The sequence below is a fragment of the Pleurodeles waltl genome, chromosome 2_2 (assembly GCF_031143425.1).
Source record: "Pleurodeles waltl isolate 20211129_DDA chromosome 2_2, aPleWal1.hap1.20221129, whole genome shotgun sequence".
Taxonomy (NCBI): Eukaryota; Metazoa; Chordata; class Amphibia; order Caudata; family Salamandridae; genus Pleurodeles; species Pleurodeles waltl.
This window is the reverse complement of record NC_090439.1, coordinates 1,070,044,011-1,070,055,055: the sequence shown is the minus strand read 5'-3', so window position 1 is coordinate 1,070,055,055 and position 11,045 is coordinate 1,070,044,011. Positions and strand designations below refer to the sequence as shown.

At 43.9% G+C, this 11,045-nt stretch overlaps 1 protein-coding gene across 1 annotated transcript in view; it reads left to right on the top strand.

The window, feature by feature from the left end:
* Positions 1-214: 214 nt before the first annotated feature.
* The window catches only part of TRAPPC9 (trafficking protein particle complex subunit 9), a 2,294,541-nt gene continuing 2,283,710 nt past the window's right edge, over positions 215-11,045 (top strand). The window contains exon 1 of the mRNA XM_069220801.1: positions 215-665. The gene's annotated coding sequence lies outside the window, so the exon portion shown is untranslated. The remainder of the gene's footprint in view (positions 666-11,045) is intronic.

The window sequence follows — 11,045 nt, the reverse complement described above, 5'->3', positions numbered from 1 at the left end:
CTAGACCGCGAATAGTTCTTATCGGCCATCTTTGGTGTGAAACTCATGAACGGCCCATAGACGTCGGGCAGGTTATACATGCAATATGGCGTCATAAACTTGCGATTTGCTACCCCGATTCCTAGGAGGGCTAGTGTTTTCTTCCCGTAAACGAGGAAGAGGTGGTTTATTTTGGCCGCGACAATTCCGGAAATAAGACATTATTGCCAGATATTTCATTGAAGAAAGCGGCGGACCATAGAATCAGAAAAGGGACAAGAAACGGACTACCATTATGTATTTCATTGAAGGGAGCGAGTTTGCCGTGAGGGGAAGGTTTGCAGTGCGCTACAATGGGCACACTGCCTAGTTAACGGCGAAGGAAATCATCAACCTATTCGTGGAAATTTGGAAAGCATTCTGTAGCTACGACTGCTATCACATTTTTTTAATGGCGGGTTTTATTTGTAGGTTTAAAAGTACTTTACAAACATATTAAAAAAAAATAACGTTTGAGTGAATCTTTCCCTAAATCGTACAGAGAACGAAATATACGTGCCATTCAAAGATGGCTTCCTTTTTAGCGCGTGATGGGGGACGGGCCCTGAGCTGCCTGTTTAGGTAGGACGCGGGAGCAGCTGGTTTCTGCAGCCGGTGCCAGTGGATCGGAAGGGACAAGAACTGAGGTGGGTGAGATGCACGCGCTAGTCTCTCGTGGACCATCCCCACCACAACATGGTGCTTGTGACAGTTGTTCTGCGGTTGCTTATTGAGCCTTCTTCAACTGGGCGCTGTATAGGATTTAGCAATTCCAGCATCTTCCTGCAGAATATTTGTAATACTGAGGGGAACTTTGGCTCGGGGTTACCATTCTGCAGCCTTATCTGCTTTGCACGTTTGTTTACTAGTGCATGAGACACGATTCAGTTTGCTCTTTTCATTGGATTACATTCCTTTTCACATTTGTGTATTAATTGTATGGTTGTTGCATTATATTGGCCAGAACAATTCTTTCAAACCAAAGGCCTTTAATGGACATATAGTAAGGACTTGGACAAGAGACGAAGAGGTCATGGTTGGGACGAGTAACAGTAATGAAGATTATCTGTACGCAGCCAGGTTGTTCCTCACAGTCATATAAGTTTTTTTTTTCCTCTCCTTTCACAGATCTTTATGATTTTGGTACGTGTTTATACCAGTACCATACATAGCAACGTGTATTATCGTGTAATTCCTGTATCGGTGATCCCTGTTTTACTTACGCGCTCATGGAGAGCGTTCATCGGACTTTGCTTCTAATGTAATCATTAGCACCTCCCAGACGTCATATACCACGCGTTTGCTTTCTTGATTGTGGCACTTCAGCATGCCAGTTTCACCTTTAGTCCATTTATTAACATCCTTCTACCATAATCGTGTGCTCTAGGCCCCAGCTACTCCGCAAGTTATTGCTATTATCCTTTCTGCTATGAATAGGTCAACACATTTATATACATATTTAGTTTGTTTCAATCGCGTGATTTGGTACTAGTGGGTTCCATATTATCTTCTTGTCTGTTACTTCCGGCACTACTTCAGTAATTTCCCCTCGGTATTTTACAATAGCAGGGGTTGTCAATACTGTGTGGTGGAAGTCTGCATCAGCCACTCTGTTTCTATGACATTCCTAGTTCGCTCACTCATGCATTTAACCAATGCGTTTCGGTGAAAGTTTTGTATGATGGAGGGAGTTAAACTGTGTGTACTTCAACCGCGGATTTCTGGAAACAGTTTTGGTGTATAACATACATTTAATTTATGGGCTCTCTAAAATCGTGCAACCCATCTACGTTTCGAATTTCAATTTCAGTCTTTAGGTTCCATGCAGGTTTTGTGAAAGTATTGTGGTAGAGACCTTTTTACTCTGTCCTTGCGTGAGTAGAAGGTGTAGTGCATCTGACCTCCAAAAGTTCCGCCGCATTCGTACCCAATGGGCGCTCTGTCAAAACGTGCCATACCGCAGTTGGTAAATCCCCCGCACATTATCAAATGTGTGCAGAGATCCCTGGTCGAATAGGTCCCCAATTGTTATAAGGCTTGCTTTTAGCCTAGTCTGTTATTGTATGCTTGTGAAATATAGGTAGACACTGTAGAGGGATGTCTAGTGATTACGGCACCGTTTCCCCCACCCACTTTAGATAATGTTGCCAACAGGTCCTAGCTACTCGGAATAAGATCTGGAAAGAGTTTGCAAGTCTCTCGCCAGCCAAGTATCGTGGCCCTAGGAAGTGGCACTTGTATATTTTCTGCCTCAGTTATTGTGATATCCCGTCCATCTCATCATCAATTACAAATGGCCTGCCAACTAGTAAACTTCAGAATTAGGGGTCCCAATCCTCCTCCTTGATTAGTCCACGGTGTCTTATGAAACGTGATGCGAGGTCGTCATCTGTGCCATTCAAGCCCAACAGCATCCCTTATAATTCCAGAAAGAAGACTGCATTTACCATGACTGGCACTGCTGAAGACAAATACAGTAATGTAGGCAGCACTCACATTTTGACTATTGCTATCCTACCAAGTAGGTACAATAGGTATTCAGTCCAAGATGGGACCAGCTGTTTAGTAATAGTGATTTTCCCAAGTTACCTTTAATAATGTGGTCTGAAGAGTAGGAAATCTGGACACCCAGATACCTAAACAGTATCAACACACGTCCAGACGCCAAGGGATTTGACGCATATGTTCACTCTCAGACTGTTGAAGTGGTACAAGGCAGGATTGTGACTAATTGATCTTAAGTCCTGCATCACATGAAACTCATCCGTTAAGTTCATCAACTCCTTTATGGTGTTTTTTTCTCCTGTGGGTACAATAATGTGCTGTTGGCATATAAGAAGTTAGCATACCAGCGGTTGTCTACTCTGATCCCCAATTCTGAACGTCTTTGCAGCATCATGGAGACTAAAAGTTTAATGGCCATAGCGAACAATATAGGGTAGAGGGCGCTGGCCTTTCTAGTTCCCTTTTTCAGGTCCCATGGTGTAAAGAATGCTTGAATAACACAAAAGGTAATAAGCAAATGCTTGCAATAAATGGAATCACTGGAAATTATTCTCGGAACACAAGCAACCCAATACTGGTTTCGGCCTGAGAATTTGTTTCATCTGAAACTTGGCTATGGGTGCCATGTACAGTAATGTTGCATGTTTCAGACCCCCCATTTTTTAACCCCTTGGCTGCTAACACCCCACCCACCCCCGCTAAGCTTTTTTTTTATTTGAGCAATTTAGGGTAGTTCACTCTTAGGCCCCATAACTTTTTGTACACATAAGGTATCCACATCAAAATTGGGTCTTTTTTTCCAATATCCTGGGTATTCTAAAGGTACCCAGGGTTTGTGGATTCCCCTGTAGGGGACCGAGAAAATGGGTAAAATATAGCTACATTTTAAGTCTAATGGGGAAAATAGTGCTGCAGAAGGAAGTGTCTGTTTTTTCCCCTGCAAATGGCATCAACAAAGGGTTCGTGGTGCTAAAATCAACATCTTCCCAGCTTTTAGGAACAGCAGGCAGACTTGAATCAGAAAAACACAGTTTTTCATATTTTACTGGGACATAGTCTATTTTTCATGTTGTTTGTGCTTTCAACCTCCTTCCAGTTAGTGGCAGAAATGGGTGTGAAACCAATGGTGGATCCCGGGAAGCTATACATTTCTGAAGAGTAGACAAATTTCTGAATTCAGCAAGGGGTTATTTCTGTAGCTCTTTCAAGGTTTTTCTATACAAAGTAACAGTTTAAATAAAAAAAAAATGAAATTGAGTTGAAAAAACAGCCATTTTTGTCTGCGTTGTCATCTGTAAATTTTTCTAACTATGGCAGATTTTTTAAAGCAATATATACTGTTATGCCCACTGGATTCTTCTGGTTGCAGTGATATGTAGGGCCTGTAGGTCCACCAAGAGCCAATAACTGAGCTGAACCTTGCAGTGGTTTTTCATTGTGTACCAGCAATCCATATGGTACAATATAAATAGCATAAATGTAGGTATCAAGCAAACCAATGTTTTTCCGAACTGGGCAAAAGATATGGAGTTTAAAAGCAGGGGTTATTTGCACATCTCTGAATTTGTGGGTACCCATAATAGCATGTGAATTGGAGGGTATTTCTCAAAATTACTTCTTTTTTTACATAATATCTTACATCTGGAAGGTGCAGATGCAGAGAAATATAATTGGTAATAATACTTGTTCTACTATTCTTTGTTCCCTTAAGTCTCTCAATAAAAAATGGTACCTCACTTGTCTGGGTAGACCTGGTGCCCAATCTCAGCTGGCACCTAGGGAAACCTGGCAAACCTATACATTTTTGAAAATTAGACTCCTAAGGGAAATCAAGGGTGGGGTGACTTGTGTGGCTATATCCAGGTTGTTTTACCCAGAACCCTTGCAAACCACAAACTTTGGCTAAACAAACACATTTTCCTCTCATTTCTGTGATGGAAAATTCTGAAATCTACACATAGACACACACTTCTTTCCACTCTGCTTTCTCGTATGTCTTCTGATCAAAATGGTACCTCACTTGTGTGGGTAGACCTAGTGCCTGTGACAGGAAACAATCTGAAACACAACATAGATACATCAAATATTTCCCCCCAAAACTGACCCGTTTTGTGCAACATGGGTAGCTGTGGTTTCTAGGCCCTAGTTCAGCCAGCACAGGGGGAATCCTAGCAAACCTGTAAATTTTTGAAAAGTAGACACCTAGGGAAATCCAGAGAGGGGTGACTTGTGTGCCTCCCACCACATTTGTTTTACCCAGAATCCCTTGCAAACTTCAGCATTTGTCTTAAAAACACATTTTCCTCACATTTCTATGGTGGAAAGTTATGAAATCTCAGGGCAGCCACAAACTTCCTACCACTCAGTGTTCCCCTCGGTTGCCTGATAAAAATGATACCTCAAGTGCCTGTGACAGGGAAGGGCCAAAACGCATATAGTTTGAGAGGGAACCAAAGCAGGTCCAAAAGAGCAGTTTTTAAAATATGTTTTTAGGCTAACTTTGATTTGGATACCCATACAAGTGAGATTAAATTTTTATTGGGAGTGGGAGATCGAGGGGAACACTGGGTGGTAGGAAATTTGTGGTTTATTTATGTTTCCAGAAGAATATGGCACAAAAAATGCAAGGAAAATGTGTGATTTTAGTTGAGGTTTGCAGGGCATTATGGATAAGAAAATGGTGGGGGGTGGATGCGAAGCACACCACCCTGGACTCCCCCAGATGTCTAGTTTTCAGAATTGTCTGGGTCTGGTAGGTTTTTCTAGGTGGCAGCCAATCCAAGCCCAAAAGTGCAGCTGTTCACCATTGTTGATACTGGGAGTTAGCCATACTCTCCTGGCCTAATTTGTAAAAACAACACCTAACAAAACCAGATATCTTCTTGCCTGCCATTGGGGTGAAATGCTTTAGTCAGCAAGGGAGCCGAAAGATTGTTTCCTATTTTTTTAGGGGGTGGGGGCATGGCCATCCCCATGCTAGGCAGGCCCCACCCATACAAAAAGTAATCGCTGATGTCTAGTAGGCTTTCTGCCCCACCAGGGGGAGGAGATGGGGTAATTGCCCCCAACTGCCTCCCCAGAGGGGAGGGGGACAGAAATACTATTTCCTTTTTGGCTGGTGGGGCATGGACATCTCAATGTTGGATAGCCACCATCAATACAAATTAAAAAGAAATAATCACTGTCATCTAGGGGGCTTTTTACCCCTCCTGCTCCCTGGGGGTGGGCAGAAAGACTGTTTCCCTATTTTGGGGAAGGGGCATGGCCATGCCTATGCTGGGCAGCCCCCACAGATACAAATAAAATAAAAAAAGTAATCCCTGGCGTCCTGTGGGATTTCGCCCCCGCGGGGAGCTGATGGGGATAATTGTCCCCATGTGCCCCCAGGGGTTGGGGGAGGGCAGTAAGAATTGTTCTCATTTGTGTCGGTATAGAGTGGGGGTATTGGCCTGCCCCTTGTGGGCAGCCCCACCCCTCTTTTATTTAAGTATTAAAAAAAAAAAATCTCTGGTTTCTAGCGGCATTTCTTCCCTCCCACCAGGGGGGCAGATCATGGGTAATAACCACCATATGCCCTTCGCCCCCCCCCCCCCCCCCCCGGGAGGGAGCGGAAAGACTGTTCCTATTTGTTTCTTGGGGGAGGGGGGCATTGGCATGTCCAGTGTGGGCAGCCCCGCAATTTATTTTTAAAAAAATCCCTGGTGTCTAGTGGGCTTTCTGCCCCCTCATGGGGGGCATATAGGGAGGGTAATAACCCCCCATCTGCAGAAAGGCTGTTTGTGTCTGGGTAGGGGTTGGGGCATTGGCATGCCCATTTTGGACAACTCACCAACCCTATAAGTAAAAAAAAAAAAAAATCCCTCCTTGGTGCCTTTGGGGGGGGGGGGGGGGGGTCAGATTGGGTCTACTGCCCCCTGGGGTGACAGAAAGACTGAACTGGCCAAAATAATATGGGGGGAACAAAAGCCCTTGCTCAATCTCAGTTTTAATCTCAGTCTTGTGTAGCATATATCACCTGTTTTTGTATGAATTGAGTAAATAGAGGACCTAGGGGCTACCGATATTAGGAGCCAGTCCAACATCTTGAGAGTCCTGTCTCCTTCGGTGTGACCTCCACCTGTGTATTATTCGTAATCATTGTTCGATACCTGAAATACTATCTCGGTGTACCGTTTTTGTTTCCAGTAGGTGTCGAGTAGGTATTTGTTTCATTGGCACCTCAATTTCGAGTGTGTGCATTAGTCTTTCTTTCTCTGTCAGTTCACATTGAAGAATGCGCTTTACCCCGTAATAAGGTTTTATGCTCATACCCCTTAAAACCACATTGAAAGCTTTCCATTCTGTTCTCTTGTCAGAGGCAGTGCCCTAATTTTCTGTGAAATATTGGTTAATGCTTTCACTAATAGTCCCCTGGTGCCGAATGTCCAATGATGCATGCACTGATGGCCGCTTTGTGGGGAGAGAAGGTATAATCTTGCCCATTCCAAAGTCGTCTTGAGTGTGTTATGGCCAAGTAGCATACATCCTAAATATTCAGTACATGTTACTCTACGACCTAATCCCCTTGTGATGATAAATATAACTATTCTGGTGTTTATTCAGTGTATCTGTGAAGGAGGAGTACTCTCTTGCTGTTGGGTGCATGTCAAGCTATCTGTCTCTTAGATTTCTGTGTCCCCACATATTAAAATCATTTATAATACTTTGAATACTTCTCTCAATAATGGTGGGGGCGAGCGATCTAAGTTGAGTCAGGACACAGTTGAAATCTCCAGCCCATATACAATTTGTGCAGGAATTGCCAAAAAGGTTCCGGTTTACTGTGTCCAAATATGTAGCATGTTTAGTGTTGTGGGCATATATTCAAGCTGATGGTAAAACTTCCCTGCTTAAGGTTCCTTCAAGGACCTCATAACTACACTCGCTGTCAGCCATCTTGTGACTTATGACGTTTGGCACTCATGGGGCCACCCATACCAGCGCACCTCTGGCACGTAATGAGTAGATTGTCTCGGCAATCTGGCATCTCCATCTCTTAGCCAGACTATTTAGTTCTATCACGTTTAAGTGTTGCTTAGATATAAGCTATATCTACGTGACGCCATGTCGAGTAGGCATATATTTGGTGCTGTTAGGTAGCTGCACCTATTCCCTTCACATTCCAAGTCAGAATAGTATAGGTGCTTTGCTGTCCACTAGTAGATCCCATTCATAGCATTCAAGAACTGGAAGGCTCTCCTGTCTCTCCTGTGGTAGTATCAAAACCAGTGTTTCTATGTAAGTGCCAGTGCAACGTTCCATTTCTCTAGCATAGCTTGTTGTATTAGCCCAAGGACCCATGAAACTGTTTGCAACTGTCATACAAAGGAGGTTACCAAAACAAAGTGTCCTCCTTTGTAATGGATGGTGAATTAAAATCTGTCTATTTGAATCATTCAAACCATGTCGTTCGAGGTGGAGGGTCAAAACATACACTTCTGGTGCTACCTGATGTCGATCAGGAAATGTTCTTTCCCATAAGCCAGTCGGGCCTGCCCTCCCGCCCAAAGGACCTGAAAGCATCATATGTAACTTTCTGGTCACAACAATGTAATTATACAATTAATCAAATAATATCATCTGAGATCATAGGTGTGATTACTGGGCCAACTTCTTCCTCAGACCTAGAATCTTTCGATCCACTGTCTCTAGCTCATTGTCCATCGCTGTCCATCTCAAGCCTCCATTTTGGGTCACTCTGCTGGTGTAGCTCAGCCAACATACGCGCTCTCTTCTGTTGTTTCGTCAGTCTGTATAACACTCGTCTCCTGTTTCTTTTCCTTGTACATTGCTTTTGCCTCTTGCCTTATCTTGGTTAGGCAGGTCTGCTGGTGTGGGGTGTCCCTGTGATACCAGTCGAGCCCATGACTCTGTGGTTGAGGTATTGCTTGCAATCACTTGCAGTTTTGGTGGCTAAAGTAATGCATATTTCAGATTAAGCTAGCATATATTTTTCTTGACATTTATGAAGGCTCCATATTGCCTCTGTATGGTCCTGAAAAATGTCAGTTTCCTTCTTTATTACTTCAGTCGTGTGCCCAAGATATCTGTAGAATATGGTCTCTGTCCCTAAAATTAAGCAATAAGGCCACAATGAGTCTAGGAGGCCCCCCTGGTATAGACTGTCTTCCTAGAATCATGTGCCCGGAGCTCCAGTCAAACGCTACTTATGCCATTGCCATTCAGGCCACACTCCCTCTTCAGTCACAGAAATTAACAAGAAGGGAAGAGTGAAGGGATGTTCTTTGAAGGAAACAGAAGACAGGAGGAAAATAAGCCCTAAAGATGACATAGGACTTGATATAAAATGCATTGGTATTTAAATTGTTGCTTTTCTGGACCTCCCACCAATGCTCAATGCATGGTATTTGTGAAGCTACTTTAAATAGGAAGAGCTCGCAAGTCCTTGCTTACCTCCGTGTTTAAGCACTATATATTGCCTGGCAGTATCTGACTTTCTGGACTTTTTCTTAAATTATATTTAAATTAATTATGAGGAATATCTGAAATTTCCCGATCGTACATTAAACTTTATTCTACCGAACAGAACTATAGCCATTGCTTTGCCAGCTCTATTAGTTTCATCTCTACACCTAGTTTTACATTTTTTATCTATAAATTGAACTTGTGTTTTTTTAACTGGTGTGTTCAGATTTCATAATTAAAAGGCTTTTGCATTTGTAGAGTCTTTAGTCTGCTGAATAAGAACAAGAGCAATCCTACAGCAGTTTTGACCTGGTTTGACCACAAAAGTGTGGTGCAACTTGAATCATATGGCAGATAGAACCTGTGACCCACGTCTTGGCACTTAGGCCATGAACATGAGTTAGGGGGAATTCTGAGTGGCCAGAACTACTGTTACCAGCCGGTATGTCCATATGGAATGCCACCTGTTATGAGTTAGAACCCTCAGTGTGCAGACATGGAATTACTGTGCAGAATTCCGCACAGCATTACCTATCCTAATGAGCTTAACACTCTCATTTACCACCGTTTTGGGGCTGGTGGTAAACGGAGCAGTGGCTTTCCTGCGGGGCAGGGTGAATGAAGGGAGGCTGGGAAGGGAGCGGAAGCAACAGAATAATTTTGGCAGGGAATAGCATTTCATGCCCCCCCCCCTCCTACCCTACCCCCCCCCCCTCCCCTGCCAAAGGAAAAGCTTGTCAGGAATCTGGGGATGAGGCTTGACTGCTATTGCAGCCAAAGTCCCATGCAGTTTTACTGGCCAGAATGTCTGCCCGGTAAAAATGCATCGAGTGTTCACGCACCCAGGAAAACCAAGTGCTCGAACACCAGGCCATTTGTAATCAGGCCAAGTGTTATCCCAACTGAGGAATACCAATCTGCCTAACTCAAAACCAGGCTCTTTGGCAGCACAGAAAGTGATGGATAAAATGCTTGAAGTATTCTCAGTCTCTGGCATTTAAACGCTTGCTCCAAGTTCATACTTTTTAAAAAAAAATTTTAATTCTTTTTATTGGTATAAATAGTTGCTCACTACATTACATTCAACACCCAGGTTTTACAGAGCATTGAGCTTGGTTCTTGTATCTACATAGCAATAGTCACTGTATCATCAATACAATATCTCTTCTCTGAAAGTATGCCCCTCTCCCGGTCTACGATGCACAATATATGTATTACCCCGCAACTGTAGTGAAGGATGGTAATTCCATGCTTCCGCCCCACCATGCCCTCCTCGTTAGCTCCAGTTCATTACCTGTTTCTATCGGCCTCCCATGGAGACCATATTTTGCTATATTTCTGGGGCAGCCACGGCTCAAATAAATCACCTGTTCTTGGACCCAGTCCATATTATTTTCCCAGTCCCTTATCCTTGGTGGCTCAGCTGCTCCCCATGACCTCACTATGTCTCTTTGAGCTACATCTGCCACTAGCATTAGCCACACCCGCTGGTATTGCGGCCACCGATCTTCAACAGCTATGTGCAGTACCAACCATTGGGCCTCCAGCGGAACCCCCAGGCCCGTGACTTGAGTTATGATGCAGACCACTCACTGCCAGAATTCTTGTATGTTCGGGCAGCTCCACAGGATATGAAAGAATGAGCCCTCCATGCCACTTCTCCTCTTACACAATACCGACTCGCTACGGCCAATACATTATAGTAAAGATCTGGAGTAACGTGATCTGTGTTGGATTCTAAGTTGTATTAGGTGGAATCGAGCCCGAATTGCGACCTCTCGTGGACTCTGGAGGGCCTCCTGCCAGTCCTCCTCCTCAGTTGTTCCTAAGTCACCTTCCCAAGCCTCTCACAGAAAACGCCCAGAATCTGTGGAGTTGTTCACAAGTTTTTATAGGTCAGGGAGATTGCCTTCTCCGGCAGTGGCACTGACAGTAATCGGTCCTCCAGCGGAGCCGATTCCAGAAGCTGTTCGCCTACCTGGATATGTTTCTTTAATGCATGTTTCAGTTGAAGGTATTGGAAATCTGCCATCATCCCCATTGCACATTCCCTTCGC